Source organism: Eubalaena glacialis, chromosome 13, assembly GCF_028564815.1.
Source record: "Eubalaena glacialis isolate mEubGla1 chromosome 13, mEubGla1.1.hap2.+ XY, whole genome shotgun sequence".
NCBI lineage: Eukaryota > Metazoa > Chordata > Mammalia > Artiodactyla > Balaenidae > Eubalaena > Eubalaena glacialis.
Genome location: NC_083728.1, coordinates 44,892,039 through 44,918,287, shown reverse-complemented (window position 1 = coordinate 44,918,287; position 26,249 = coordinate 44,892,039). Strand labels below are relative to the sequence as shown.

Below are 26,249 nucleotides of genomic sequence, written 5' to 3'. Positions count from 1 at the left end.
TGGCTAGAGAAGCAAGAGGGAGAGCAATTAAATGGAACTGGGCTAAGTGGGGGCAATAGACACAGGTGGGTGTTTGCTGTGGGCCAGCCATGCACTCACAGGAAGGAAACAAGATTTATGTACTGATGTTGCCAAGTGGCTATGATCCTTCCCTCTTTGTATCCACACCCTTTCAGTGTGCCTGGACAGCTTCTCCTGTTGAGAATTAGAAGTAAGGTCGATTTCCCCACCCCTTGCATCTGAGCAGGACCTGTAACTTCCTTCAGCCGATAGAATTTAGTGGGAATGACATTGCACTAATCCCAAGTCTATGCCTCCCAAGGGGCTGCCAATACTTTGACTTTCTCATGGAAACCTGACCAATGGGCCACGTGAATGAAAATAAGTTAGCCTGCTAGAAGATTGGTGACCACATGGACCAGAGTTGAGTCAACCCAGTTGCCTAAGCCAAATCCCTAGACAGAGAGCAGAGCTGACCATCAGCTGACCATAGGTATGGAGGGAGCCCAGTGAGAGCAGCAGAGCCACCTAACCAAGCCAAACTGAGCCCAGATTGCTGATCCACAGAGCTGTGGGCTAAATAATTAGCTGTTGTTATAAGTTACTAATTTGGGGGTGGTTTGTTACACAGCAAATTCTTACTGATGCAGAGAGGGAACACTTATTTAATATGGATCATATTGAATTTTTTCTATCTGGAAAATGAGACTATTTTTAACTTTCTAAGAGTAAGTTGTAAAGTATGTGATTTGCCTAAGAGAGTGTCCAGGTTGGAGGGAAAAGGGCACCTCAGTGCTAGACTCTCACCCCTTCATTTATATCCCTACCAGTTATAAACTGTTATGCAATTTCTAGAATTTTACTGAGTTCTAAGCACTTTTACTTGATTGTAAGTCTCTTGAGGCTGAGAATCATGGCTGATCTATTTTCCTGGTGAGATAATATAGCTATTATCTATATTATGTATGTATGTGTGTGCCTGAGTGTACCTGTGAAATACCTTCGATAATTAAAAACTAGTGGAAAACTTCCTCTCAGTTTATTAAAACTATTTGTTTTACTTTTCATATAACACTATTGCCTGGAGTAGTAATATTTTCTTCACAATCTAAAATTTTAAAAATTACTACTATATTGAATGTGAAAGAACTTTGAAATATTAAAAGAGAGTGATGCCACGTATGGGCTAAATGGGGTACAAGAGAGAAATGCTCCAAGAACTTGGAAGTAAGATATGAAAGTGAAAGTGCAAAATCTACCCATATTGAATTTGAGCTGGAATAAAAAAGTCTCCCCCCAGACCCACACTCGGCCAATAAAACTAAAATGACCTTTGACTGAAAGAAAAAGTCCATCAAGGGTGGGGATTTGGGCAGGAAAGAGAAGATGGTTGATCAAAATGAGATACTATATAAAAAGGACAGTAAAGCAAAATAGGGTAGAAATTATGAAAAGTTGGTGGGCTAGAGATATTTTGCTTAAAAACTATTCATTTTCATCATAGCCATAAAGTTGCATATAGTATTTTTTATGAAGATGTTACTCTCTTTTCTGCCATGGCTGTGTCTCACTCCTTTTTCTTTTTCACTCTTTCCTTTGTTCAGTTTATTTTTGCTTTTGCTCTTCTCCTTTATCAGAATATCATAAGATATTTTAATTTGTTCTTTTTCTATTTTTTCCATTTTAAAATAGTATAAAATTTCCTTTTCTTAACTGTTGCTTAATTTTGCTCTTTGTATTTCAATTTTTAGGTGAAAAATTACTTTTTTTGCCAGCTTTCTTTTTTAATAATGAAGGTAATTAAGGCTATAAATTTTCCTCTGGATATAGCTTTTGATGTGTTCTGTAGGTTTTGTTATGGAGTGTTCTTTTTCATTGCTTTCTAGGCAGGTTTTAATTTTCTTTTTAATTTCCTTTTTGATCAAAGATTATCTAGAAGTAGGCTGCTTCATTGTCAAGTCATTAAGATTTTATTGGTTACCATTTACTTATTTCTTTCTAATTTTCTTCACTTCTGATCAGAGAATGTAGTTTATAAAAGCTGTCTACTTACACATTTCTCTATTTTTTTTTCCTTAGTGGCCATATATATGACCAACCTTTAAAAATGTTCCATGACTATTTTTAAAAGTACATTCAATGATAAGGTGACATATCAACTTGCTTATTATTTGTATTTTTTAGTTTGTGTCCTTCATTTTTTAGCTAGATCTTTCAGTTGTGAGAGAAGTATATTGATGTTTCTACCATTATTATATTTCTAGCAAGTTTTTCTTTCTTTTAAAATAAATTTAAGTATTGAGCTGCTACAGTGATTGGCTCATCTCAGTTATGACTGCTGCTGCTTCTACAATTTGCCATTTATCATTCTCTGTTGTCTCTTTTGATCCTATTTGGTTCTTTTACCCTTAAATTACATTTTGCTGATATTAATATTGCCACTTTTACTTCCATTTTGTTTCAGTTTTTCTGGTACCTCTTTGCTCACTCCATTTATCTTTATATTATTTTAAAATTATTTTGAGAATGTTCCTTATATATAACATCTGGCTGTGGTTTATTTTATAAAGAAATGTGTTGCCTCTGTCTTTTCATGATAGATTCCTCTTCTTTTACATTTTATACAGTGACTGATATACTGGGTGTATTGCTTTGATCTTATTTTATGTTTACTATTGGACAGAATGTTGTTTCTTTTTTTCCTTTGTCTTATTTTTTCCTGCTTATTCTCTTTGCCTCTTTGCTAATTTGAAAAGCCTACTGTATTCTTCCTTGTCATTGATGATTCATATCTATTCTCTTGATCTAAATGATCTAGATAACAATGTCTACTACTCTTTAAAAAAGAAAGTCCCTCTCCCTCTTGGGAAGAAAAATCATTGTTTTCTTCCTACTTTACTCCATTCCAATAAAATGAGATTTTACAAACCTACTTCCATTCTCCTCCCCTTCTTTTTTTTCTTGCCCTTAAAAGATGTTGCAATCTTTTTACTGCCTCTCTGGTAACCATTTCTCCTAGGCTTGACCGATCAAGTATAGTATATATTAACTCGTTGAAGGTTAACTTACCTGTTTTCCTCTAGATTAATGTTTTACAATCTTGGCCACACAATGAAATCTCTTGGGGAATTTCAAAAATATAAAATGCCTTGGTCCCACCTCCAGATATTCTGATGTAATTGGTCTGTGCCATGACCTAAGTATCAGATTTTTATAAGCTCTGCACACGTGATTTTAATGTGCAGCTAAGGTCAGACAACCCTTTCCCAAGATCACTCTCATTGACCCAGCACAGCTAAGCAGTGGGACCATGACCTCAGTTTGGCCAGCTATACTCTCTCCCAGAACCCTGAATCTTGATAGCAGATGGAATAAGTATTCTGCGGCGCACCCACACCAGGCCAGGCAGCATCCTCTGCTCTGTGTTCTTGCCACATCTGTCATCCAATCCTTTGCGCACTCCCTTCCTTATCAGTTAAAAACCCCCTTTGCTTAAGCAGGGCAGAGTCATTTTCTGTTGCTGACAGCCAAAGAATCTTAAGCAAGAGAATCCACGAGCTTTTCATCACTCTGTACATCTGCCGAAGATCCTCAATCTGCCGTGCTGATCGCTGCCTCAACACCTGGTATCGTGCTCCTTCCCACACATCAGGAAAACTGAAAACAGAAGGCAGGAGAACCACCCAAGCTCCTATTAAAGGTTAGTGACTTAAAATTCACATTTGTACCTTCAGGTCTGTTTCCTTGCTCCATCAATCATGACCACACCAGAAATCCGGTTTTTGTTTACTTGATTTTAGGAAAAATGTAGAGAAAGGGCATTGCATAATTTGATGGACAAGTCAGAAAGCATATGACTAAGCAGAAAAATTGGGAAACCTTCCATAGTACCAGACAAGGAGAGCACAGGCATCTGCTTCCAGCAGAACTCTCTGTCTCAAATACACATTTGCATGGAGACCAAAGTGGAGATGGTTGAAGAAGACATAGGATATTACAAGTTGCTATCTGACACTTATTATCTCTCCTGCACATGCACATGCACTTGTAGATCAAAGTCCCTGGAAGCACTTGATTTACTGAAGGCAGGCTCTCAGGACAACCTATAGGGAGGTAAGGGAAGCAGAACGGGGCAGGGGAAGGAGCTAAACGACCATGTAGTCACAGCTGGAGCCTGGCCTCAGCCTGATCTCATGGGGAGCTCCGGAATGTGAATTAAACCACTGAGTTGAGGCTCGGGGGACTGGCCTTTTGAACCCCCATATCAACTAGTCATTGGTAATTCCCTCCGGCATTTCCAGGACAGCAGGTAAATCCTCTGGAGCAGGGAGTTCTTAGCAGCCGACGCTCACAGTAGCTGGGAGGTGGGGGCACCTGCTGGCCAAGGTGATCCAGTAGCAGCTTCTATACCTGGATGAATATGGTTAGTGGCACTGTGCCTCAGTATTTACATTTGTGAAATGCAATAAATAGTCCCATAGTCCATATAACTTTAATACTGAATTATTTTGTAGGACAAGATATTTCTTTCTTTGCATACCTCAAAACATGCCTTCTTCATGTACTGGTTACTGCTTGAGAAATCACCTTTCTCTTAAAACTTTGATTCTAGTGAAAATGCAAGGTCTCGCAAAGGAATCCTACCTTGAGCACTGGATACACCCTACTGAGCAGAAGGGCTAGTTACTGATAGCTAGCTGAGGGATTGAGATTCCCTGTGTTCTGCCTGTGTGGACCCCCAGCGATGTGACCTTGCAAAAGTGATGTACCCTCTCTGGGCTGCACCTTCGTCATTTATCAAAGTCAGGGGTCAGAGTACATGATTTCTGAGTTACTCTTGAACTCTAAAAATTTGTCAGTGGCTGATTTGATTTCTCATTTCAAGCAACGAGGAGGCAGAGGTAATTTTTTTTGTTTACAAGGGACAAGTTTTCATCTTGCAGCCTTAATACAAAAGCAAGAGAAAGAAATGTAATAGCACTGAGGTAACAGCAACTTTGCTTTGTTTGGATTCAGGGTCTCTGATACGACATATTGGATGTGTCAATGGAATGTGATTTATTTTGCTTCATAACATTTGGGAACAGATATTTGGTATTTCATCCAAGGAAAGCAATTTGCAGAAACCTTTTAGATGGTGGCTGGAGCATCAGTAATCGCTGCCATTTCTCTATGCCAACATTTCCTTAAAGCTGCACAATCTTTCATTTTAATCATCCCTCTCAGCAGGCTCCTTCTAGGGCTCTGGAGCAGGGCACCCACCCCTCAGAAATGAGGTTCTATTTTTAAAGCCAACAAACTCCCTATTAATTGTGTGAAATCTGCTCAGATGGCTGCTCTTCTGGGTTCTTTGTACCCCCGCCCCCTGCTCTCAACGCCCCATCTGCACAGCCCTCCCCTGGAAGATATTTTTAGCTGTTAGCTGCTACATCCTTGAGAATTACTAGGTGGATGCTACACTTTGCTTCTAAAGTAAACATTTTAGAGATTCTGGTTTTCATTCCTAATATTTTTCAGAAGGTGAAGGATGCTGCTGCCTAATACAGGTGCCTAAAGAATTAATCTCAACTTTGAATCCTTTGTCTACCTTGGAATCCCTCTTTCTTACAAGGGGCTAAATACTCTAAAAATTTCCTTGGTCTTTTCCTCGTGTGAGTCAGCAGTCACTTTGACCCATCATTCCCGCTGGTCTCTCTCCAAGGCAGCCTTGGGAACTACATTAGGAGGGGGAAGTCTGCTCTCTCCCACTGCATACATTTTCCCTAAGTGTTCAAATCTGAAATCAGTAAACAAAGATGCCTCAGTAAGACTACAGTGCTGGGACATAGCAATTATGGCTTAAGAGCGCAGCATGGTACCCCAGGAAGCCACAATCAGCACAGTATTTTCAAAGCATCTTTGGGAATTTCAACGAATAATGTTTACATGATAAGAGTTTGACTTAGCAAATATGAGTATCAGTGCTCAACTACCGACTCTTCACAACAAAAACTGTATTGTTTAGCACGTTATCACCTGTTTTGGTTTGCGGGTTGTAGTCTTTTGAAATGTTCTTGAATAGGTTTAGATGCACGTGGAAAAAAAAAATCCTAAGCGAAAGGGTAAGCAGGGAAAAGAGTCTACCTTGCACCTCCTTTTCCCAATCTCCTTCCAAATATACACGTATGTGTGTTTGTATATATTCAATATTATGTTATATATTTCATATTATTATTATTCTTCTTTTTAAAACATCTTCGTATTTAATATTTTATTTATTTATTTATTTATTTTTAGCTGTGTTGGGTCTTCATTTCTGTGCGAGGGCTTTCTCTAGTTGTGTCAAGCGGGGGCCACTCTTCATCGCGGTGCGAGGGCCTCTCACTATCGCGGCCTCTCTTGTTGTGGAGCACAGGCTCCAGACGCGCAGGCTCAGTAGTTGTGGCTCACGGGCCTAGTTGCTCCGCGGCATGTGGGATCTTCCCAGACCAGGGCTCGAACCCGTGTCCCCTGCATTGGCAGGCAGATTCTCAACCACTGCGCCACCAGGGAAGCCCCCTATTTTATATTATTTTACACACCTATACATATACACATTTATACACATGCACATATATAAAGTGAATCTTCATTGTTTTGCCCCAATATTTTGCACATTGCTTTGGATCTTCTTGTTTTTTTCATTAAACACTTTATCTTGGAGAACATTTTATATCAAAAAATATAATGTCTCCTTTTCCATAAATGGCCGTGTCACTTTCCATTACTTAAATGAACCAGAATTTATTTAACAAATCCTGATAACTAGTTTCCAATTAGCAACGGATGCTGTGGGAGAAAGAGGTGGTCTTTGTTGTATACAGAGTTTCAGGTTAATTACTCTTTGGTCACTTGGGGGCGATTTTGTGAGTTTCTGGGAATTCTGTTTTAGGTTGGCCACAACCTCTTCCCACTCCCTTGCTCTTCCGCTCCCTTTTATCTACAAAACCTTCAACAAATTCAGGTGATTTCTGTGTGGTAGTATTGTTAAAAACAAAACAAAACAGTCCAAAATGCCTCCTAACAGTGAGTTCTCCATAAATAAATAAATAACCCTCCAAACGAAAGACCCTAAATGTTTAGCTAAGGTGTGTTTGTTTCCCTGCTTTATGTTTCCCAGGGTCTGTATTTGACCAGTACAGAAATCAGCCATTTGTTCTTCTTGTTCAGAGCCTGGCGTATATTTTCTCTATTCTGGACACTGTTCTGTGAACCACAGGAGAGAGGCGTCCTCACAGAAGCCTTGGCATTTGTCGAACAATGAGCAGGTTGAGGTGACAGGGGTAGGCATCCCGCAGGAGCCCAGGAAGCTCTGGATGGTGGCTGTGGAGTGGCTCTTATGACTTCGGGAGCTTGGGTATCTGCTCTGACTGCCTGCATCATCTCCTGTCTGGGGATAAAGTGAGAGGACGCTTCAATGAAAAAGCACAGCTGGCTCCAAAGTGGCATTTTCTAAAGCAGCCTTGGCATTTGACCACATTTACCTGCCTTAGTTTACAGAGGGAAAGGAGGCTACTCCTTCCATCCCATTTCCCTCAGCGCTTTGTAGCTCTGGAGTCTTATGTGAATCTATGTCTGGACTGACACAGTTTGGGGAAGACCATCTCCCACACACCAGCAGATGGCTGGCACACCTGCTTTCCTGAGTCTCAGTTCAAAAACCAATTCAGCGTTTCACTTGTACAGGATTTCTGTGTCAGATTTTGCACCTTTCCTAGAGAAAATGCTGAAAGATAAAACGAACTCCTGGAAACATAAATTACTGTAATTTAAAGCAATATATTTATATTACCATTTTTCATGCTTTTTAAATGACAACTGTCTTAGGTTGGGTCCTTATAAACAGAACCTGAGCTAGGGATTTTGGTACAGGTGATGTAATGGTGGAGGGTTCTCAGGAGGAACCTGTACGGGAGCAAAGGAAGCAGGATGGACAGGGAAGTCAGGCATGGATGTATACTCTGATGGAATCTGGCTTTAGCTTGGTCTCACTAGAAAGTTCTGGAACATAAAGCGTACCACCTAGTTGCTTCCCTGGAGGTCAGGGGCTGGTCTTTTCTACCTACATATTTGTCGGTCATCATCTGCCCCTGAGCGTTTCTAGGGGTCTCTCCAGAAGGCAAACATCCTGAAAACTGTCAGCAGCCAACATTCAAAGCAGCTGGGAGATAGTCCACCAGGCTGACCAGTGGGGTCTGGGTGGGGACCCATAGCACCAACACAACCCGTAGCATACAGCTAAGCACTTTACTTTGTGACCTGCACATACAGTGCTATATAATAAAAAAGAAAGTATTCCCAAGTAATGCTTATTTATCCACTTGTGGTTCAATGTGAATAATTTCTATTTTTTTCTAGTCTATCCTAATTCATTAAAAAATTGGCAGTCATGGCCCACTGTTAGGTGGTGACCTACAGTTTGAAAAACATTGATATATGTGTAGGTACTCTTTAAAAGCCAATCATTTTAAAGTGATTTAATTAGATTTTTTATCCTGATATATTTTTAGTGACACTTCCAGTGTCACACAACAAGAGTGACCACATAATTGAGCATCTGAATTGGGACCCCTTATTTACACTTACACCAGGACAACAGGCAGTCACCAGGCCGTCCTGAAAAACCAGCATGCATATTCATGCTACAAAAAGCCACTAGAGGTAGTTTTCAGTAAACATCTATCGAGCACTTATTGTATACATTAAGCTGGCATTAAGATGTATAACAAAATGTACAGTTTCTTCCTTTGGTGAAATAGGCATGAATCAAATATAATCATGTAAACAAGGAAAAACAGCAACTGTGATGAATGCTATGAAAGAGAAGTTGGTTTCCATGAAGGGGATTTGACAAAATCAGGGAGCACTTCCCAGAAGAAGCAGTACTTGTGCCCCACTGAAATCCAAAGGACAGAAAAAGATATAACCAGGTAAAAGAGGCAGGAAGGTCCGTTCCCATCTGCAGCAACAGCATATGCAAAGGCCCAGTGTAAGTTGAAAGCAGGTGGGCATCAGAGACTGGAAGATGCACCCTGTCATTTATTTTATCCATAGGTTTTTAATTTATTGATTTTATCCAATGGCAGTGTTTTAGGACCCAGGGTATATCACAGAATATGACAGATGAGTTCCCTTTTCTCATTGAATTCCTATTCTGGAGTCTGTATGTGGACATAGTCAACAGGTAATAAAATAGAAGTAACTGATATAATGTCATATAATGCCAATTGCCAGAAAGAACATAAAATAAGGTCACATGATGGAGAGTCACTGTGTTGTCAGGAAAAAGTATACCAGAGAGAGTGGCATTTGACCTGGGACAGACCTACAAAGAAGGGCCGGGAGCATCCTGATGCAGAACAGTCCAGGCAACAAGAACAGCCAATGCAAATGCCTGGGGTGGGAATAAACATGGTGAGTTTGAGGACCTGAAAGACGAGTCATGTAAACATTTAGACATTTAGAGTAAAGAGCAGAGTGGAAGGAAAACAGGTCAGAAGGGAGAGAGGGCGATCAGTCATGCAATGCTGAGGATTTTGGAGTGTACTCCAAGTGCATTGTGACATCATGAAGAGCTTCAGTAAGGAAGTGGCCACGTGAAATCTGAGTTTTCAAAGTTGACTTTGCTTTGAGAGGATGGGCAGTGGGGGCAAAGAGTAGAACCCAACAGACCTGTTGGGAGGCAAGGGGCCATGGGGGCTTGGACTAGGGTGGTGGCATGGAAGACAGAAAGAACTGGATAAACTGTGATATATTTTGAAGGTAGAACCAACTGGATGTGGCAGAAAGGAGTGAAATCAAGAATGACATCCATATTTTTGCTAGGTCAGATTATCTCAACACTTGCATCTCAGGGGGCAAAAGAGAAAGCAGGATCCTGTTTTAATGAATCAAAAAAATGGGAGTGTTTCAAGAAGGAAGGAGGTTGAACTGTCTTGAAAGCTACTGAGACATCAAGTAAGATGTTACCCAAATGGTGACCCCTGGAATTGGCAATAGAAAATCATCCTCAACATTGGAAAGATCTGTTTCAGTGGAGTGTTGGTGACAAAATGATGCCTGGAGGTGTCACCCTCCCTAGGACTATAGATAGCATTTAATTAAAAAAATTTTTTATTGTGGTAAAAAATATGTAACAAAATTTACCATCTTAAGCATTTTTACCTGTACAGTACAGTAGTCTTATCTATATGCACATTGTTGTGTAATAGAGCTCTAGAGCTCTTTCATCTTGCATTTCCATTTCTTCAGGATCAGTTTCTGGAGATTTATTTTTTTCCTTTGATTGGGCCATGTTTCCCTGTTTCTCCTTATGTCTTGTTATGTTTTGCTGTGACTTGTATATTTGAAAAAAACAACCACTTCTTCCAGTCTTTATGGACTGACTTTGTACAGGAAAAGACCTTCTTCACTAATCAACCCAGCTAGAGATTCTGGGTATCTCCAAAATCTTTTCTAGCAATACATCATCTTCCCCAGGCTTGTGAGTATAATTTTCCAATTAGAGAGGCTTGGCTTGCTGGTTTCTCTTTATTTTACTAAAACAAACAAAACAGCGTACCCATTTTTTCCACCTTCAGTCTTCTGCCTCTGGCTACCACCAATCAGTTCTCTGTATCTATGTGCTTCGTTTGTGTGTGTGTGTTTAGATTCCAGATGTAAGAGAGATCATGTGGTATTTGTCTTTCTCTGACTTATTTCACTTAGCATAATGCCCTCAAGGGTCATCCATGTTGTTGCAAAGGCAAGATTTCATTCTGTCTTATGGCCAAATAATATTGCATTGAATATATACACAATTTCTTTATCCATTCATCCCTTGATAGACTCTTAGGTAGTTTCCATATCTTGGCAATTGTAAATAATGCTACAATGAACACGAGAGTGCATATATCCTTTTTTAATTACTGTTTTTATTTTCTTTAGATAAATGACCAGAGGTGGAATTGCTGGATCATATAGTAGTTCTACTTTTAATTTTTTGAGGAATCTACGTGCTGGTTTCCACAGTGACTGCACCAATTTACATTCCCACCAACAGTGCAGAAGGGTTCCCTTTTCTCTACATTCTTGCAGCACTTGTTATTTCTTGTCTTTTTGATAATAGATACTCTAACAGGTGTGAGATGATATTTCATTGTGGCTTTGATTTGCATTTCCCTGATGATTAATTATATTGAGCATCTTCTCATGTACTTGTAGGCCATCTGTATGTCTTCTTTGGGAAATTGTGTATTCAGATCTTTTGCCCATTTTTTAATCGGATTGTTTGCTCTCCAGTTGCATGAGTTCTTTATACATTTTGGATATTAACTCCTTATCAGATATATGATTTGCAAATTTTTCTCTCATTCAGTAGTTTGCCTTTTCATTTTGTTGATGGTTTCCTTTGCTGTTCAAAAGCTTTTTACCTTGAGTCGTTACAGGTGTTTATTTTTGTTTTTGCTTTTTCTGTTATTCAAAAAATCATCACCAAGATCTATGTCAAGGAGCTTACTGCCTAAGTTTTCTTTTAGGAGTTTTATGGTTTCAGGTCTTATGTTCAAGTCTTCAATTCATTTTGAATTAATTTTTGTGTATGGTTTAAGATAGTGGTCCAGTTTTATTCTTTTGCATGTGGCTGTCCAATTTTCCCAACACCATTTATTGAAGAGACTGTCCTTTCCCTATTGTATATTTTTGGCTCCTTTGTTGTAAGTTATGGGTTTATTTCTTGGTTCTCTATTTTGTTCCATTGATTTATGTGTCTGTTTTTATGCCAGTAACATACATGCTGTTTTAATTACTAGAGCTTTGTAATATAGTTTGAAATCAGGGAGCATGATGCCTCCAGCTTTGTTCTTCTTTCTCAAGATTGCTGTCTTCACTTGTGGTTTGGGTACTTTCTTTTGTGATATATTTGTATTCCTGTCTCTTTATCTTTTGTGTGTTTACTATAGGTTTTTGCTTTGTGGTTACTATGAGGCTTACATATAACAACTTATGTCTATAATAGTCTGTTTTAAGTTCATAACAACTTCAGTTTGATTCCATTCTAAATCTCAACATTTTTACTCTCCCCCACATTTTATGTTTTTGATGTCACAATTTACTCCTTTTTATCCTGTATAACCTTTAATTATTATAGTTACAGCCATTTTTTACTACTTTTTGCCTTCATATTTGCTTTGTAGGTAACTAATCCACTACCTTTACTATATATTTACCTTTCGAGTAAGATTTATACTTTCACAAGTGTTCTTGTTAGTAATTAGTGCTCTTTCTTCTCAGCTTAAAGAAATCTCTATAACATTTCTTATAAGACTTAGTGGTGAGGAACTCCTTTAGCTTTTGCTAATCTGGAAAACTCTTTCTCTCTCCTTCAATTCTGAATGATCACTTTCCCAGGTAGAGTATCCTTGGTTGGAAGTGTTTTCTTTCAACATTGACTATATCGTGCCACTCTGTTCTGGCCTGCAAAGTTTCTGCTGAAAAATCTGATAATCGTCTTATGAGGATTTCCTTGTATATAACAAGTGATTTTTCTCTTGTCGCTTTTAAGATTCTCTCCTTTGTCTTTAACTTTTGACATTTTAATTATAATGTGTGTTATATATACATATAGCTGATTCACTTTGTTATACAGCAGAAACTAACACAACATTTTAAAGCAATTATACTCCAATAAAGATGTAAAAAAAGAAATTATAATGTGTCTTCTGTTTCTTTTTTACAGCTTGTAATTTCTTTCTCCCTCTGGTGCCTGTCTTCAGTACTGAAGCTTCCCTGGTTTTGCAGCAAGCCAAGGGGCTCTCTTTTTTTCTCAGCAGTTCCCAAACATCCAAGATCTCCATCCATGCTCAGTGTCAGACAAGATAGGAATCAGTCCCTTAGGCAGCCCCCTGAAAAGCCAGAATGTTGGACATACATTTCACTCCTCTCCTTCCACCCTCCACCTCCCCCGCCAATTGAAAAGCCATGAATTGGCTTTACTTCTAATTGTGCTGAGCTGTGCTGGCTTGGGGGAGGCTCTACATGGGTAAGAGGTAATGGGTTTTCTAACCCGTTTCAATGTTCTTGGCTTTGAGCATGCCTCGGGTGCTGCAACTTCTTAACCGGTTTCTCACGTTCTCATAAAGGCTTTTGGACTGTTGTTAAGTCGGCGTCTCTGTGGGAGAACAAGGTCTTGGGCTTCCTAGTTTGTCGTCTTTATAGACAAAAGTTTAAAAGAAATAATGCTGTGAGAGTAGAGAGAGAGGGAAGATAGCTGGAAGTTATGAAGACAAGAGAGAATTTTTTAAAATGTAGCAGGTACTAGATCATATTGCATGCTGATGAGAATAAATCAGTTGCGATCAAGAGACTGATGATGCTCTACACTAGACATAAGGTTTTCAAACTTTCATGTACATTGGGAACATACTGTCAGCTTGTGAAGATACACATCACTGAGCCCCAGCCCAGAGTTTCTGATTCACCCCAGAGGGTCTGAGATGTGGCCCTAGAATTTGCATCTCTAACAGGTTCCCACATGGTGATGATACAACTGGTCTAGTGACAGTACTCCGAGGGCTGCAGCTCTAGAGAAAGGAGGGAACATGGTCATTGAGAAGAATAGAAGAGCTTAGATGCAGAAAATGTGGATTCTTTTTCTCTTGGTTTTACTGTCTCAGGAACATTGAGAGTCGATATTGGTCAATCAATGTTGGTCAATCAACCAACGTAAGTGGAATGTTTTGTCGTGTGGTTATAGAAACCCTAGAAACAAATAGGGCAAGTAGTCATTCCACACATTTCCCTTCACTGTCTCTATAACTGTGTCTATTCTCAGATCTCTTTCCATGTAGATACAGACATGAGGACATTTATGCATTTCCCACCAGCTCAGTTCACGCTCAGCCACGTGAAATTCCTCTTTGTTTTGCTCAGAATCCTCACTTCTCTTTCACAGTGTTTTTCAGATGCCTCTAAAGTCCTACTCTTCTCCTCAGGTAGCAATTTGGAGCAGATGTAGTGTTATCTCTGACAGAATCAGTGAGAGTTGAGAGGAGCTCCAGGGACATGGATCTCATCAGCTTGTCTGTGGAGATTCCAGGATTGGCCACATTTTAATTTCTGTAGCAATTCACACATCAGGGAAACCAGGCCCCCAGTAAGCTCAGTGAAGCTCGAAGTTTCAAAAACATGGCAACAGCCCAAGGGTTTTGACAGAATCTGAATAGTGCCTTCTCAGTCCACCATAGGATGATTATGTTACACACACACACTCACACACACACACAAACACACACACTAAATAAACACAGTTAACCTGTGATGTGCAAAGAAAAATGTCAAAATTTTCACACTTTAAAACTTATCTCATCAGGAAAAAGGTTTTTATAGAAGAAAAAAATCAGCAACTTTTGGTTAAAAAAAAATCATCTCTGTCTATACAAGCTGCATCTGTTCAGGCGTTCTGTCTTCTCCCATCAGATCTGCTTGAGCTGAAATTCCCGATGTGTTAAAGTCAAATTCAAGTTCTTTCAGGGTCTGAGAGGATGGAATGTACTGAACACCCAAGTGCAGTGAATTGAAGTGGAAATGAAAGGAAATCCAGTTTGCAGACTTTTTTCCCTCCCTCCCTCCACCCTTTGATGTGAGGAAAGAAGTTCAACTTCCCCGGGTGGTGATAATGGAATTTCTTTTACAGTCAGATTCTTCATCAGATAATCCAACTGTGTCTTAATCCTTCCTACTTTCTTTATACCCTGTAATGTAGGCCTGAAGCCCTAACTGGAGAGGCCCACACAGCGAAAGCCAGAATTGGAAAGAGCAAAGCAAAGCAAAATGTTTCGCATCAAAATAGAAATGAACAGAAACATGTGGGGTAGAGTTGGGTGGGGAGGAAAAACAATAAAGCCTTTTTTATAGTACATCCCATTACTTCACCTATATTCTAGAAAATCTATCTCAAAATTTTTTTTTTGCAAAAGAAACATGATATAAATAATAATAATTATTATACAAAACATTAAATATTATAAAATCTGACTATCAAGCATAAAATATCTATATTCAAATTATTAAATGTTTATATTATAAACTAATTATAATACTTATATTACTGTATTTTATATCAGTCAATTATATATCAATTATAAATGTATTTAAGTACATACAATAATATTAAATAAAATAACTAAAAGAAGTACTTAAAATCAGCCATAGAACAATGCATGTTAAAGTTGAGTCTTAAGAAGTGATCCTGAGTTTATTATTTGAGACTTTTTTTTTTTATCTTTTCTTTTTTCCCAGTTTATACTAATGGTATAATGAGCTAGAATATAGTCTTTATGGAGAAAAAGAAATGCTTTTAAAGGATAACTTGGGAGACAAGTTTTAGTTCATTTCCCAAATTTTAGTATTAACCAACATTTCTAATGTTAAAATTTCCAGAGAAATTGAGTAGAACAATTCAGAACAAACAAATTTGAAAGTTCTTTGAAAATTGTAAAACGATGTAAACTCAGGTTTTTATCATTGAGCATATAAAACTCTGTGCAATTCACTGAAATTGAAAGAAATGTAGTCCCTGGGCCTGTTCCCCCAGGGAGCTTGCAGTCTAGTTCACCAGAACATGTGATGCCAATTGTATCCATTGACAATTAATGTTAAAGTCAGTCAGTGGAAGTTGAGGTCCCTATCAACTGGAGTAGCCAAGAAATAGCCTTGTGGGAAACATGGAATTTGAAGGTATCAAAGCACAGCTTACATGGATGGAGAGAAAGAAGTAGGGGTGGCAATTCATGTGGGTAAGAGGAAAAATCAAAAACTAATTTGGAAGATGTTAAGAGTTAGAAAAGGGATCTAAAGGCCAGAATCAAAACTGATTTTGTGAGAGACCAGAATCTGACTCTCTCATTAGAACAATGAGGAAATGTAGATGTAAAAGAGCAAGTGACCAGCACAACAGAACTAAAGTAGCCCAGCTACTATTATCAACTTCATATTTCAAAGAGCTCCCTATTTTTAATTCTAATCTCTGCTTGTAGTTGCATTTTAGACTGCGTTGCAACAGGAATGACAAATGGATTTAATTTCAGCTGTTCATTACATTTGATTGGTAGTAGCAAGTGGCTGCTTAGTTAGCTTGTTAAGAAGGATTCTGATGCAGCATTTGAGCTTTGGCTAAGCCGGCATGAGGTCCAGGCTTGATTATCAATGTCTGTCATGGACAAGGAAGGGGAAAGCTATGACACGTGTGCCCTGCATTTACTGTTTCGGAAGTGGGATCCTGGGCAAGACACTGATGGCCGAGTGAGAATCGTAGCTACTGAGGGAAGTTCTGAGATACAGAAGGAAAAAGTTTAGTATTTTATTGCCAGGATAGGAGACAGCAGTATGATGGCGGAGCAGGTTCTGGGGAGATAGCCACTTCCTGTTTTCTTACCCAAGTCCTGAGAGAGGAAAGAGGTTGGTGTTACCAATGACATATTTATACCTCACTTGACAGTTTAGCAGGCATATTCATATTCATTGTTTCATTTGATCCTTATAAAAGGTCAGTTGTTAATGCCAGTATCCCCACGTTACAAACAAGGAAACTGATGTTTAGAGAGAGAGAAGTATCCATTCACCATGAAGCTACAAAGAGGTGAAAAAATAGAATGACTTCTTGAGGCTCTGACCTGTTTCTTCATGTTCACTTCCTGTTTATTCATCAGGCTGCAGATAACATGGATTCTGGAGCCTGATTGCTCACCTTCAATCCTGCTTCCCCACTAACAGACATGTGGTCTTAGTAAAGCTCTGAAATCCTCCTGTGTCATTGCTTCCACATCTGTAAAGGGAGATGAAAGTAGCACTGACCACACAAGGGTGTGGGGGTCCCATTGGTCAGTGGCCAAGTAAGTGGCCAAGTGAGTGCAACAATTGAGTTGGCTTTTATTATTATCTTGTTCACTTTTTGTGTCTGTAGTGATCTGTTTTGCTCTTCTGCAGATAATTTTTCTTTCACTTAAACAAATTTTCTGATTTTCAAGATAATATATGTACTGGGGAAAACTGGAAAGATGTGGAAAACTGCAGTAAAGAGATTTTAAAAATACCCTTAATTCTCTAACATGTACATTTTTATCTAAATAGGTAAGCATATTTGGGTGGGCTGTAGACTGGGAATCAGTCATGGTAATGAGGAAAAATATTTTCAAACAGTCTATGAGGCATGAACCCAGAGGGTGAGGTTGGAAATGCCAGATGTCAGTTGTTTCCTCTGAAATTTCGTTTTCTCAGATATGTAAGACAAGAGAATTGCCATAATTTTATGCATCTAACACTACATTTTGTTGGTGACTCAGTGACACTCTTTTATACAGTATATCTAATTTAAGCTGATTATTAAGGCAGCCAGAAAAAAAATTTTTCCTTTAACTCCAGGATATTTTGAGGATGATTCTGTAGGATTCCTCTCATGCTGCTAACTTGGTCATCCTACCCATATATATGCTCAAGTTGGCTGAACCTAGAGTTTATTGACTCATTATTTCAAAAGTGAAGGCTGTTAAATTATTGAGCACTCAGATCAAAAGCCTTGCCTTTTGATCTGAGTGCTCATATCAAACACTCATGAGTCCATGAGTGTTTTGCAGGCCAATGTTTTATATGAGGAAACAACTACTTCTTCTGGTCATCATGTATCATCAAATCTAAAACAACATCGGTTGTAAGATTCACCACTGTTTTGTAGGCCATTAAGAAAATGCTGCCAAATAATTTTAAGAGACCATCAATTTTAAGATGCATCCCAATTTCACAGAGGTTAAAATGTGAAAAATGATCATCTTCGAACTGATGAAATATGTAATATCTTTTATACCTTGGGAAGAAATTCTTTGGGGACAGCATTTGATCATTTGAAGTTGTATGGCTCTTTCCTCAGCTTCACACTCAGTGGACAGCCTTCATTTATGAATTCTCTTATTTAAAATGGACCCCTGAATAGGAGGGCCTATGAAGAACCTTTATCATTATCCAATTCACAAGTTAGAGCTACTGGGAATGACCGCCTGGCAAAAGAGCTAAACATGCCCAGCAGCTGAAAATAGAATTATGTTCTTCACTCCCTTTTGTGATTCTCAGTCACCAGATGTCACATGAAGATAAGATACATCACACACACACACATACACATACATAAAATGAACAAAAAAGAAGCACTGTTGAATATACCTAGAGGGATAATCTACTGAGAGTAATTTCTGCCTTATCTGAGCTGCTAGAGGAAAGAGGAAATGAACTAATCCCCCCTCCCTACTCTACACACCTATGATGGTTAATTTTGTGTGTCAACTTGACTGGGCTAAGGGATGCCCAAATAGCTGGTGAACATTATTTCTGAGTGCCTCTGTGAGGTGCTTCTGGAAGAGCCAGTCCCTCATAATAAATCTCTTTCTGTATATCTCTATACATCCTATTGGCTCTGTTTCTCTAGAGAACTTGACTAATACATTGCCTTAGAACAGGGAAGATCTTGCACTGGTGAGTAGATAGCATCTTTGGGCATCAAGAGACAAGATAAAGAAAACCTCTACCTGGAATTATGTTGGGAATATTGGGCTCACCCTGGAGTTAAGTTGATGCTTCTGGGAGTAGGAGAGTTGTGCATTGAGAGGCTGTGTAATGTTGCAAAACAACATGCATGATTGTTTACATCTGTATCCATGGCCTTTTCTGACTCTGCATCTAATTTCCACTTGAATCTGGCCTGGTTGTGTGACTTGCTGTGAGTAATAGAATGTGGCAGAAGTGGCAGTGAGTTAGTACTGAGTCTGGACCTCAAGAGACTTTGCACAATGGCACCAATGTTCTATTGGTGTCCCTGTCACTGTCATATGAATACACTTGGGATAACCTGTTAAAGGATGAGAGAACACATTCCAAGAGGAGGAGATAGAAATCATTCCAGTTGTCCCAACTGAGGCCACAAGGAGAGGATATGCATGCAGGATCAGCAAAACCTTCAACCTGACCTGTAGCTGACCTCAGGCACATAAGGGAACCCAGCAAGATCAGAAGAACCACCCAGCTGAGCTCAGTCTTACCTGCCAACACATAGACTGCTACACAGAATAAATGGTTATTGTTTTAAGGCACTTTAGTTTTTTTAATGACTTGTTACGTAGCAGTAGCAGGGTTGAAGAGAGGGGACAGCTGATGAAGAAAGACGTTGTCCCTGCATTTGGAAGTGTGGGCAAATAGCAGTTGTGGAGGTCTGATGGGCTGGAAAGAGTATGGCTGGAGACTGTTCACCAAAAACCCATCCTTAGAAGAAGCAATGGAGGACCCTTGTAGCTGATCCAGTGGGCAGGCTGATCCATGCAAACGCCCAGCACCTGCAGTCTTCTTCATTGATCTACTCTTGGGTTACTGGAGATGTTTTGCCCAGACACGCTGATGAGCAGAAGTGCCTGGAAGGTCATGTTCCCGGGAGTTACCAGTAGCCAGTGACTGCTGAATGTGAGAGTCCAGCTCCCTTGTTCCAAGGAGGGATAAACTCTGTCATTTATACTTGGAGCTCCCCCACAGATCAGGCAGAGGTTGAGATCTCACCTGAAATCTCCCCCTTATGGTTTTATTCCCTTCCCTGTCCTATTCTCCCACCTCTTACCATTTCCTCCTGTTTCACGTCCCTAATCAACAACTCAACCTGGTCTCAGGATCTGCTTCTGGGGAACTCAACCTAGGCCAGGTGATTTGGGGAGAATGAGAGAAGCTGTGTATAAATTAATCTAACTTTGCATGTGGCCCCAGGTACTGGCATCAGATTATTCCACTAAGCCATAAATAATAGAAATATACTTGTTACCTAAGGCATTTATTATCATGGAACAAGAGTAAGTTAGTAAAACAACTTTTTGTAGAACTGGAAAATAGTTTCAGTTCATTTTCTAAGCTCATTTAATAACATATATTTAAAACATAGCATATAGTTTTCACTTTTTAAAAAAAATTCCTAATTCAGACTATTTTTAAGTTGTTCCTTGCTTTAGACTTTACTTATTTTTTATGTCAAGAACAGTGGGAAGTTCTGGAGGAAGATACCAAATTCATGATGTGAAGACTGCAAGTATTAGTGATAATATTGAAACTAAAACATTATTAAACCCATGCATCCTTAGGTCACAATATTCAGAGCAGTAACAACGAACATGAAAATTAGACTGAAAAGGAGGAAATTACATTATTTTTTGGGAGCAGAGAGGAGATGCCACCTAGGAAGATGAGCTTGGAGCCAACTTCTGCTAGAACGGCCCCAATTAGTTATCCCCATTTAAATACATCCAGAAACCTCTTAAGAACATGACACTATAAATAAGATGTTTAAATTAGAGCTCGTGAAAAGTGAGAAGATAATAGATGTGAGAAGCAGATTTAATCACAGCCTGGGTGCCTCCCCCCCATCTCCCTTAGTATTTTGCATGTCGAGATATGAAGAAGAAAAAAACAGAGTTGAAGTCAAGATTTTATTTCAGATTAAAAAAATTACCTCTTGTAAATGTTAATTCAAGCCAAGATAAGGCTCAGTATTTACATGGTGCCACTGTCAAAATTTGCCATTATCTTATACCATTACTCTTACGTTAGACACAATGCCTGGAACACAATGCTATCACGTTATAGCCTTATTTGATGCTAGTTTTCTTTTAAGCTGATTGAAATTGCATATCTCTCTGCTTCTATCTTACTGAAGAGACGAGGATAACTTCCATTTTACTCTGTGGAAACCTAAGGAATTAATTAAGCAAATATTTCTACTATTGTTCTTTGAGGAGGTGGATGAAGAGCTCAGGTGAACTTGGGTCTCCATAGAGTGAAGATGGCCAGATTAAGTGTAAGCATCGCTGCATATCTGTTGCAATACTTTCTGTTTAATCTAAAAACAAACTGGTATTCCTCAGGTCTTCCCTTATACTCAGGACTGAAATTCTGGAGGAGTACAGAAGTATTTTAAGCCTTATCCCTCTTCTGAGTGAGATTACAATGTAGTGAATAATAATGAATAGATACTTGATTGTGGATTTTGGCATAGTTGGAATAACAAAAGCCACAAAGGGTTAGAATACTGAGGTTTCATCCTTTGTGTACACTTTGACTAGTGGCAGTGGCCTGGAGCATTGTATTAAGTAGGACTCAGAAGTGGTGTCTGGTATCTCAGCTTGAGTTTCATGATTGACCAACACTATGTGCTGTGGGCAGGGAGAAGTGGTGGCTGGTGTGCAAACCTGGGTTTGAAATGGCACTTCATCTGGGCCTTGAAGGATGTGTTGGGTGTAAATGGGGAAAGAAGAACATTCTACAATAAGTGAAGATAGTAGCAAGGATGAAAAATGAATTTCCATGTGTGTGGCTCAGGAGAGGGACCAATTTGATCAGAGCAGAGAGTGAGTTAGTGAGTTACAGGAGGGATTATAAAGAGAGATTAGATGACAGGGGGTCTTGAAAACCAGGAGGAAGAGTTTAGATTTGATATCGTGGGAACTAAAGAGTCCTTGACAGCTTTACAAACATTATACTTTGCAACCAAAGTGGGGCTTAGGGAAGGTGTATCTGGTGATCATATGAAAACAGAAACGGAATGGATTTGGAGGCAGAAAGGACCAGCTTGGAGCAATAAACAGCCTCAGGAGGCCAAGGATGGGTCTGAGATATTTTGAGGGTGACATAAAAAGGCGTGATGACTTCCTGTTTATAGAGAATGGAGTAACCGACTCCAGGAAGCCCACAGGAACCCAACATGTAGTGGGAAAACCAGGCATAAAAGCAATCTTTCTCTTCCTTTTTGGCAATACTCCCTACTCAAGTTTTCATATCCAGAGAGAAAAAGGAAACTGATGCATTTACCTCTGGAAGTGTGGTAGCACAGCAGTTCTCAAATTGTGGCCCCTGGGACAGGAGCACCAGTATCACCTGGAAGTTTATGGGAAATGCAGATTCTCTCGTGCAGCCCCAACTCGTGAGTCAGAACCTCTGGAGTGGAGCCCACAGGGCTGCTCTAACCAAGCCTCCAGGTGGCTCTGGTGCTGCGGAAGTTTGAGAACCACTTCTGTAGCAAAGGGTTCCCGAAACTTCCAGGCACATCAGAACCACCTGGAGGCTTGGTAATAGCAACCTCATGGGCCCCGGTGTGGAGGTTCTGATTCAGCTGGCCGGGGGTGCAGCGGAGATGTGCCTGCCTCCCCAGCTGATGCTGATGCTGGTGCTGCTGGCCTGGGCTGCACACCTGGAGGAGTGAGGCTGAAGAGGCCACTGAAGCCTCCTGACGGTGGCCCTGATTTGCTGAATGACTTCCTTTTCCTGCCAAACAGTGAGCTTACTGTCTTTTCTGTTAGGGGGTTCACGTATTAAATCTTGACCATTTGGGTGGTGAAGGTGGTGTGGGGGAGAGGTACCAAGACAGAAAATAGTCTCTGCTCCATAATTCATTATAGGTAGATGTAGACCCGTGATCCTTCAGGAATGGGTGTTTTGTCAGCAAGGACCTACTGTACAGCACAGGGAACTCTGCTCAATATTATGTAACAACCTAAATGGGAAAAGAATTTGAAAAAGAATAGATACATGTCTATGTATTGTACAGCTGAATCACTTTACTGTAATCTGAAACTATCACATGGTTAATCAACTATACTCCAATATAAAAGTTAAAAAAAAGAAAAGAAATGGGTGTTTTGTGGGTGACTGAAGCAAAGGACTTATATAAAAGTAGGCACTTATATAAACTCATATAAAAGCATTGATTGAGATGAGACGGGAACATTTCTATTCTCAAAATTTCCAAGTTTTCTCTCCCAGCCGTGCGGTGCAGGAGGGAGCCAGCTCGCAGGAGTGGGAGATCTTTGTCGAGAATTAATAAATAGAGAATGCGAAGCTATCCTGGGTGCCTTCTTTCTTGTGGTCTGCAAATACATAAGGAAGGATATGGGAATTGGTGTAACATTAATATAATTATATGTTAACATATAATTAATCTGGTAAAGGTGATTTTGCTTTTAACTCAGTTGTTCCTTCAACAGCCACATGAGCAATGTGGGAGCATCCTAATTTAATGTGTTAGGAATTAGCCTTAGAGGAATGTTGCGACTTGCCCCAATTCAGGAAGCTAGTCAGAGATCACAGTGGGGACTCCAGCTACCTGTGTGAGACCCAGAGCCCTGGTTCTTTCTCCTGCACCACTCCACAGTACAGGTGCCAGCCAAATGCTTCGTGATCTACTTTGCATCTAAGAATATTGCTATTCGCATTACACTCAGAACACTAACCCAGGGAGCAAGGTGAATGCGTTCTTGTTGGAGACCCTTCTCGTTCTAGCTCCTGCAGGAGACACCCAGTGGCGATACCAAGTTTGAAATACTAAAGGTGAAAAATTAAAGCCCACACCAGCCTCAGTTTCCTTAACGATAAAATAAGAATAATAACCCAACACAGGGTGTGTCTGGGACATAAGAAAAATGTGTTAAATAATAGGTATTCTTATTCTTATGCTTATTTGTTATGGTAATTGATAGGCTGTTTAATTGAAAGAACTGGGCAGACTGTAAACAGATATATAAGCATAGGAAATATTATTATATAGAATTAGGGGAAAAATTAGTGAGTAGAGTGGACTGATGGTGCCCTCACAAAAGATATGTCCACTTCCTAATTTCTGGAATCTGTGCATGTTTCCTTATTTGGAACAAGGATCTTTGCAGACGTAATTAACTTAAGGACCTTGAGATCATCCTGGATTATCTGGGTGAATTCAGTGAAATGTGTCTTTGTAAGAGACACACAGAGGAGATGATGGACACAGAGAAAGTGACATGAAGACAGAGGCAGAGAGTAGAGTGATATGGCCGCAAGCCAAGGAGGCCAAGGATTGCCTGTGACCACACAACACTGGAAGAGACAAGGAAGGGTTCTCCCTTAGAGCCTCCAGAGAGAGTATGGCTTTGTCAACACTTTGATTTTGGACTTCAGGTCTCCAGAACTACGAAAGAATACGTTTCTGTTGTTTTAAGCCAGCCAGTTTGTGGTAATTTATCATAGCAGCCACAGAAAGCAAACACAGTGAGTGAAAGGAATTGACAGCATTTGCTTCCTTCCCATAGAGTTAGGAGCAGGCACCCAGACAAGTCTTTAAAGCAGGTGAGATTTGTCTTTGGCACATTACCATCTTCTAGGTGTGGTGGTGGTAATGTGGATGAGATTTCTTTTCAACTCTCTTCAGGCCCGTATTTTCCTGTCAGCACCTACATTTCAGACATCTGTTAAGTCTCTTCATCTTCCATCAAAAATCACTCTGCCATGTCCCGCTCTTCTAAGCAGACGAAAAAGTCTGGACAGGTCAGTGAAAATGCATGCCACGCCTACAGCTCTGCCTAAGGTTGGTTCTCTGGAAGCAGAGCCTGAGAGAGGGATTTTTGCCTTAGTGATTTATTGAGGGAATGATCTCAGAAGAAAACAGGGGGTGGGATAGGGCAGGAGAAGAAAGTAAGCAAAAGATGTGGATTTATGTGAAGTCTAACTTTGGCTTGATTCTGCCCAGAATAAATGACACTAGAGTTTTGGTTTTGGTTTTGGTTTTAATTAATAGACTTTATTTTTTTAAAACCATTTTAGGTTCACACCCAAATTGAGCAGAAAGTACAGAGAGTTACTGTATAATCCCTACACCCAAATACATACAACCTCTCCCACTATCAACAGCCTGTGCCACAGTGGTCCTCTTATTAAAATCTTGGAACTTACATTGACACATCATTATCACTCATAGTCCATAGTTTACATTAACATTCACTCTTTTACATTCTCTGGGTTTTGACAAATGTATAATGACAGGTACCCATCTTTGTAGTATCATACAGAATAGTTTCACTGCCCTAAAGATAATCTGGGATCTGACTATTCATCTCTTCTTCTCCCCTTTGCAACTGGGTGGCAAGCTTGAGGGATTAGCATGGATCATGGATTTAGTCCTGGTCATGTTGACCTTGAGGGGTCTCTGAGTGAGATGATTGAGCTTGAACTTAGAGATCTAGGGGAGAGATTAAATTTAGTGACACATCTGTATATAGATGTCATTTGAAACCAGGGACATGGGTGGAAATGCAGAGAGATAATAGCAAGGGCTATATCTTCAGAAATGCCAATGGTTAATGCTCTCTGAATGACAAAGATCCTGCAGATGAGACAGAAATGGAGAGAGAGGGGAGTAAGGAGAAAACCCAGGAAATCCTGACATTGTGGAGTTCAAAGAGATGGAAGTATCAAAAAGAAGGATGTGTTTGAATCCAATGCTAATGAAAAGTCAAATAAGATGAGCCCTGAAATATGTTCACTGGATTTAGAGACATGGAGGTGGATTGAGTGATGGAGAGAGAAGACAGATTGAATTAGATTGAGTAGTAGGGCAAGCAAAAAGAAATGAATAGAGACAATTATTTTGAAGGGATTTAGTGTAAAACAGTTTGGGGGGTACCATTTAAATTAATAGCAAATGATTCCGACCACCAGCCAAGTGCAAGATCTCAAGTATTGTGGAGGGCTTAAAGTTCAAGGTGGCATCTTTGTCCTAAACAAAATGCAATTTAGTATTGAACGTAAGACATAGACCCTTGATAAGAATATAGAAAGAATTCATGAAGAGATGGAAGAAAATATTTACTGAGCATTTATAACATTTCAGAGATAATCATTTTTTAAATACAAATACTGTAACCCTATGGATTAGGTAATTGGCATATTTGTACTATAAAAGGGATACATATTTGATGTAAATAATTTTAGAAAATTTAGGTAAGGAAATGGAAAAAAGCGACTCCTACACAGATATAAACATATTCTGATTTTTTTTTTAAATAAACTTCTTAGAGAATTTAAGTCGCTTTCACAGTGCCAATCAACTATAAGTTGAGAAATCAGAATTTGAATGTTACTCTGTCTGATTTTACAATTTCTATTTTCTCTTCTAACCATACTCCTGGTAGATGCATTCATAAATTTAAGAATACATCTTGACAAATTGTGTAAATTAGACATTCCTGAGAGAGAGGAGAATTTCAGATGAGGCGGATCAAATATATTTCACACAGCAACTGGCGTTTGAGCTGGGTCTTCAAAGACAAACGAGATGTAGATTGGGGTCAGCAATCCAGCCCACCGCTTATTTCTGTATGGTCTATTAGCTAAAAATGGTTTTTACACTCTTAAATGTAAAATGTAAACAAGAC

General features: G+C 39.5%; 1 long non-coding RNA gene across 1 annotated transcript in view; it reads left to right on the top strand.

Moving 5' to 3' along the window:
• The first annotated feature begins 3,310 nt into the window (after positions 1–3,310).
• Positions 3,311–26,249, top strand: part of LOC133104010 (uncharacterized) — a 41,155-nt gene continuing 18,216 nt past the window's right edge. Inside the window, exon 1 of the long non-coding RNA XR_009703451.1 lies at positions 3,311–3,700. This is a non-coding gene — a long non-coding RNA (uncharacterized LOC133104010). The remainder of the gene's footprint in view (positions 3,701–26,249) is intronic.